Source organism: Tribolium castaneum, chromosome 1 (genome assembly GCF_031307605.1).
Source record: "Tribolium castaneum strain GA2 chromosome 1, icTriCast1.1, whole genome shotgun sequence".
NCBI classification, from domain to species: Eukaryota; Metazoa; Arthropoda; class Insecta; order Coleoptera; family Tenebrionidae; genus Tribolium; species Tribolium castaneum.
This window is the reverse complement of record NC_087394.1, coordinates 20,658,586-20,666,019: the sequence shown is the minus strand read 5'-3', so window position 1 is coordinate 20,666,019 and position 7,434 is coordinate 20,658,586. Positions and strand designations below refer to the sequence as shown.

The 7,434-nt window shown below is 28.7% G+C and overlaps 1 long non-coding RNA gene across 1 annotated transcript; it reads left to right on the top strand.

Moving 5' to 3' along the window:
- The first annotated feature begins 5,834 nt into the window (after positions 1-5,834).
- LOC135266358 (uncharacterized) lies at positions 5,835-6,424 on the top strand. The gene is made up of 3 exons (XR_010334367.1): positions 5,835-5,989; positions 6,043-6,165; positions 6,214-6,424. It is a non-coding gene; the product is annotated as an uncharacterized LOC135266358 (long non-coding RNA).
- The last annotated feature ends 1,010 nt before the right edge of the window (positions 6,425-7,434 follow it).

Below are 7,434 nucleotides of genomic sequence, written 5' to 3'. Positions count from 1 at the left end.
AAATTTTATTCAATTTCTGGACGTAGCATTTAATACTGATGGTTTCGATCTAAACGTGTATTAGTTCATCCTGCTCAGGTTTTGAAATAATAGTTTGTTTTTTTTGACAAAAATGCGCTTTGTTTAAACATTTATTACACAAAAATTAAAATTCGTACAAAAGTAAGACTTTCATCACTTAAAAAAAGGTCAAACTTACTACTGTAGTAATTGTTTAGCTAATTGCAATTAAAAATACAGACTGATCCAGAAATACTGAGTCTGTTGGCAACACTGGACTTAAATTTTTAAGGATACCAATGGAGTACTCTTCCAGTTAAGAACAATTTAACATTCTTGTGGGGTTGTACGTCAAATAATTGTCAAGAGAAATCGAATTCGGTTACATTGTTGCAAATTACGAGCACAAATACTTTCAAATGTGTTGCCAAGAGACTCGAGTATTTCTGGATCAGTCCGTATTAAAAAAATGAAGAAGATTGTTAAACGTTGAATAATATGAAAAAGTAAAATATGGTACATGAAATGGAAATTTATACTTAAATTTGTAGTAACTGTTTAGTTTAATGCAATTAAAAACTTAAAAAATCAAGAAGTTTTTTAAAATATAAATAATTTGAAAAAGTAAAATGGAACCCCTACTTTTTATTTTTGCTTCCCAAAGTTTATTTACTTAAATTGTCTCCCTAAAATTATAACATTTTAAATGTCTTTAATTTTTTTAATGTCTGAGAAGCAATAAGAGACGTCACTGTAAGCACCGGTTTATAGAAGTATCATTAACATAATCCGCAATTAAATACCTGACTAAATGATCGCGTGATCAAACTGAACAAATTTGATTGGTTTATTCGCGCGCGTTGTTAACTTTTAACGATGAATTAAAAGTTAATGAAGCTCTCTATAAACCGACCCTTAATAGGGTCATTAAGCGTCATTAACTTAATCTATAGTTAACAATTGATTAACTGATCACGTGACCAAATTAAAAAAATATGATTGGTTCATTTGCGATGTTAACTTTTAACAACGAATTAAATTTTATCAAAGCTTTCTATTATTATTAAAACCGGTTTAAAGAAATTATTAATGTCGCTTTCTGTTAGCCGGTTCTAAGGCCCGGTTTACAAAAAGCGAAATTAAAATTTAATTGCGAATTAAACTAATTCGAATTAATTTGTCATTTAAAATACATTGACAATTGTCAAGTTAATGTCGAATTAAATTAATTGAGATTAAAAATGTTCTGTAAACCGACTGCTAAGGTTTTTAGAGAGACAATTTCAAAGTCTTTTAGAAGCGAAACGCAAAGATAAAAAATTGGATGTTCCATTTAGAATTTTTAAGGTTAAAGGGAAACAAGATGGCACGGAATTTATTTTTTTATTATCTTTTGAAACATTCACTTTTTTCGGAAACTAAAACAAGTTTTGAACATAGAATCTTCACTAAATTTGAGGCAACGTAACAATATACGTAAATAATATTTTTTATATTATTTTAGAAAAAAAAACATTTATAATAAGAAAAATTAAAACGAAGATAGGGCGACGAATCATTATTTTTCACTAATCACAAATGTATTTTTGTTTTTAAAATTCGATAGCAGGAAAGGTATCAAAACGTGAATTTTGTAAAATTCTAAAAAACTAAAAGTCCTACATAAAATTTTGTATATTTGAAAAAAATTAGGGATTCAAAAGGCTGATTCAACCCCAATATCTAAGTCATTTAGTAATGATTAGTTTTGTCTCTCTTTTAAACATTTCTTTACATAACTAGAACTATTATTGAAAAGCTATTTTTTTCTGTATCTCAAAAACTAATAATATCACGTAGAAATCTGCGTTTGCAAAAATGCTTTATTAGCTTTTTATGTATTTGAATTTTTTCGATTTTTTTTTAATATTTTATACAGAAAAAATATTATCATTGAATTAAAAATACATATTAACACTAGTTTTAGTAAAATTAAAAATATGAAAACATTAATCTTCATGACATCATAACAAAATAATATTTTTACCGAAAATAAATTAAAATTTAACATATTGTTTTCCAAAGTGAAAAACAGATTTTGTCATATTCCAAACTTTTGATCATTTATCCGTTTTTTAATTTCAATTAATTTTTAATTATCTTTTAATTTTCGTATCTTCGAGATTGCAGTCAGTTAAAAATATATATAAAATATGTAAAAATAAGTTTAAACTTTCGTCTTTAAAGAAATGAAAGTCCTAGTTTTCTAGGAGTCTTAGTTGTTATCAAATAAATTTTTAAAATAAGCGTGTTTTTGTGAACCGAAATCAAATTATTTTAAAAACTAAGCTAAATCGACCAATAACAGTTTAAAAAACATCAGTGTTAAAAACTACATCCATTTAAAAAACATAAGTCCGTATATTGTGGCTAATTTCCGAGACGTCCTGTATACTTGAAAATAAGGGATAAACCGAGATTTCCTCAAGATTTTCTCTGATTTTTCCTACATTATTTATTATTTATTTTATTATTTATTTTATTATTTATTTTATTTTATTATTATTTTCCTGGTTTACTTATCATTTACCATAATTTTTTAAAATGAGAATTTCCTCAATTTACTTACTTAATAATTTTAGGTGAGTCAGGGAGTTATATCTGATACGGCTTTTGTAAAGAAAGACTCATTTTCTAAAATTTAAAATGCAATAATAATCTTTATCCACTCGCTGGGACAGCCTGTATAATAATTTTTAATTTCAGAAAACATTTCAAAAAAATTTTATTTTCTTAAAAATTATAGCAAAATTTACCACGTATTTATATGACCTTCTATAGTTATGTTGGCTAATTATTTCATACTAGAACACTTTTGTCTTGTTTTATGGCTTAGATATGCCGATACTCCATTAAAATACAAACATGACATGACCGGCGTTATCAATTTCTAGAAGAAAACGGTGTCATGGCATAATATTGTATTTATAACTTTGTTTACACTTAATCGTTTTACTAAGATTGCGCATATTTGTCTATTTTCTGCACGTGTCATAATTAAAGTTCTTCATTTCTCTGCTTTCATATGAAGTTTCAATTTCATCGTATTCAGGAATGCATGCGCCTATCTCTTTCCTATTTTTGTACTTTCATAACTGAGCTCATAAATTCCAGATAACCAGAGGAAAACTATTCCTACCGGTTCATTCAAGCTTGTCCTAGTAACATGTTCAACTTTCTTCGTGGACTTCCTCCATGTAAACTAGCAAAAATCAGTGATCAAAACGCTATTTTCAGCTCCGCTTCAGAAGGAATGCACTCAAATTATTTAAATTGCATCACTTATCTAAAGTGCGGATAAATCCACTTTCTCTTTCGGGCAAACTATCTAATGGTGACAAACTAACCGTTAAACAAGTAAAAAATTTTAGTGCTATTTGAGATATTTGATATGCGACTTCGATAGACATTATCGTTTTTATTTCCTAATTGGATTAAGTAAACTGGACAAGGATTGATCGGCTGCTGGAGTTGAACATTTGTCAAGTGCTCACGATTCTATTGTCATTTCTCAACAACATTTTCCTAAGAATGATTGTTCAACTGCGATAATGACTAAATTGCTCTCCAATAATTGAAAAATTAGCAATTAGAACTGAATCAAATTTAGTCCAGTTGTGTGAAAAAAATATGAAAAAATTTAGAAGCTTAAATAATGCTTTCGAAACGCTCCTATCAACTCACAGAAATTTATACTCTATATTTAGATAAGGGTGGCGATATTTTATTTACAAAACAACGTCATATCCGAGAGAAAAATTTTGCAAGCATTTATTTATGGAAGATAAGTGTTTGAAATATCTCTCACACTCTCTTATATCTAAACGTCATTGCTCACTTTTTATGTGTTAATAATGAACCAAATGAGAATTCAGGTAGAAACATCATTCAACGGTGAGCAAGTTGTCGATACGTAATAAACCACGCTATGGTTAGGAATTTAATATATTTCTAAAACGCTAATATGAGGACTTAAAATACCATTACGTTGAAATATTGCAAGAACGGAGTTGTTTTTGTGTGAATTCGAGCAAAAAATTGACAACACTTTTGATTTATAAATTCTCTCCAGCCGCACTATAAATAATGGGAAGAGTAATGGAAAAAGCAAAAAGTCCACTCTTTTACAATTTATTAGCCAGATCTTGTCCAGCAGTTGAATCTGATGTTATAAACAAAAGTTTACCCATTTTGTTAAAAGAATTCCACATTAATTTTGTTTTTTGTTAGAAATATGCAAGAAATGCTGGCCAAATTTTATATGCCGTTTAACATTCAAACGAGTGGCAAAATGGAAAAATGTGAGATTTGACTAAAGTTTCTACCAGTTATTTTGAGGCTACTTTACAATTTCAATTTTAACTTAAACAGTCTTGCTGAAAGTATACTGTTTACCATAATTGCAATTTTATTCCATGTTGTAGCTCTATATTTGATGCTAGCTTGAACATCAGTTTTACTTTTAATGAAGAGTATTTTTATATTCAAATTCCTGCAATTTGCAAGGACCATACAGCGTGGTCCAGCCCAGCTCCCGTCTTCTGTAGCTGTGTTTATTTTTATAGCATTCGATGCAGAATTAAAAAAGCAACATTTTTTATTATCACAATCCCATTGCAAATCCTAACACATTCGGAGTTATTTGCCAAAAACCTTAACCATGTTCTACTTTTAATCATTAGTTATTTGTCATTGACAGAATGAGTTTTTAGCAAATAACTCCGAATGTGTTAAGATTTACGTAATGTTTGTATTATAATAAGTTGATTTTTTAATTCAGCATCGAATGATATAAAAATAAGTAGGGGTTGCCATTTAAAATAAGCAAAATAAAAGGCTCTAAAGATTAAAAAGTTTGGAAATAAATTATAAATGCCCTATAGTAATTCAAATCAATCAAACTCACTTAATAAGTCTGTTAGACCTTGTTTAACATTTCTGTGGTAAAAATGTCTTCAAACAAGTACTGTTTCTGTTTTTTATTAATTTTTAAAACTAAAGGTGTAAAACCGATTTTTTTGGTTTTTATTTTTTTTAACAGTAATGCCTGAACCGATTTAAGAAAAAAACTTTAAGAACATGTAAAAAGCTAAAAAAATATCATGTGAGCACAAAAAATAATAGCTTCTCATTAAAAAAATATGATTATGACGTCATACTTTTTAGGGACACTCTGTATAGTCAAAAATCTTTTCCTGAAATGTGTCCTAGAGTATAAATACAAAATATCAAAACTCCAACTTTATTAATAACTGAGCTATAGAAGACGGGAGCAGAGCTGGACCACTCTGTATAATAAATGCGTAAAGAGCTCCCTTAACCAATAAATCAAACAAACATTAACCCCATTTGAGTCAACCCGGAAAATAATTTGAGTCGATTCGTTTAGATGAATTTATGTTGCAGAAATTCCGAACATTTTCCATGAAAGCGTTTGTGGAATCCTAGACTGTCATGTCTTACATAATATGTTGGTATGTGGTAAACCGAAAATTTGTAAAATTGAAAGAAACTAAATGCGAGTGGGACAAAACTCAACAAGGAAATTTTGAATTAGAGCACGACAACTAATTAGGAATAAAACATGAATATGGAACGTTACTCTGGTTTGTTAATAAACTGAAATATTCAGCAGCTCTATGAAAACAAATAGAATTACTAGAGTATAAAATTCGCATTATTATTTAAACAAGAACGAAGATTCACTTATCGCACACCTAAATGTCACAATTTCAAAAAAAGCTTTCAGTCTTAATTAGCAAAATTGTTGCAAGTAAACAAACAAATATGGCTTATCGTACTTATCACACTTATATATACCTTAATTTTCTTGGGAATTATTTAAATTTGTGGAAGTTACAAGTAGTTTTAACCACCACGATGAAAGCGTTTGCGTTGTTTATTATTATCTTTGCGATAACTCTAACATCCAACTCACAAGCACCGCCAGGTAGGTCCAGAATCGATAAATGTTCATTTATAAAAATAAATGAACTTCTTAAGGTGTAAATTATCGCTGTTTTGGACTACCATGCCCTCCTACTACAGTCTTCTGTCAGAGACTTCAATACACTTCGCTCAATAACACACTTATGGGAACAGCACTTGACTGTCTTGATAATGATCGTAAATTATTAAAACATTATTAAACAAATTTTTAAGTTAAAATTTCAGTAACAATACTCAACTCTTCCGCTAACATTCAACCGAATCCTTTTGGTGACTGGAGCTATCAGGCCCTTACTAGGACTCTCGTCCAAACCTCCTAATACCTATCACTATTTACTATCAGGAACTTGTTGAACGACTAAATCAAGTACAAGCTCCTAATTATGGTGAAATACGTAGTGTTTCTATTATAATCAATAAAATGGTGATGTATTGATATTTGTGTTTTCTTTTCATAAGTATAACACTTATTTCTGCTGCTATGACAATGCAGTAAATCTTAGTTAGAGAAGCTGGGACACTGTGAACATCTTCAGGAAAAGATAATCTCAAATTATTATTTTATTTGCAATCATGGTTCGCAATGCTAGGCAAAACCGCATCATTTTATTAAAAATAATTGGTTTAATTTTTAATTGCTATCGCTTAAATTGTCTGTAGGTTTTACTGATTTAATAGTAACCCAGATAAACAAACACATAAACAATAATGCAATATCTGGTCTTTATAAAATTTATTCCATCAGAAACCATAAAATGGTATTTTATTTACTGTTTTTTTCATCGTAAAATGAAATTTTATCTTATGAAAAATATGGTTCACAACCATTGTCGTTTTTCTGTTTTTGCCGTTTTTATTATAGAATTTTTTGACGTTTATTTTTGCCAATCAGTATAACTCGAAGTAATGGAGAATGGAACAAAATTTTGTATTGTATTAGTTGTTTCAAAACTATAAAGACGCCAATGTCGCATTTTATCAAATTATTTTTTTAAGAAGGTTGATAAAAATGTAAAATTGTTATGAAATAGTTATGATCTCTCATTGAAAGTAGAATATGTTTTTGAATGATTCTCATCTAGTTAACTTTGAAATTGGTATAGATGTAAAAAAATTTGTGCCGCTCTGCTCAATTGAATTCTCAATAAATGTCAAAACTGTCAGTTGTAAAATTTACAAATTGTCAATTAATTAATTTTAAAAATTTCGTTAAAATGCAACTAAATTGTTACACTGTGTAAGAATTGTCGATGCTTGTTTCTGATTTGGGGACTTAATAAATGGAGAATGGTAATATTCGGTGTCTAAATGCCTGTCATTAATTCTATAAAGAGGCATTTCAGACGACTAGAGAAGAATCATTTAAAAACACATTGTATAAGTTACATTAGCTATTATTTTCTTAAGTGTGTGAATAATTTACAACAGCTAATTTTAAAAGAAAAT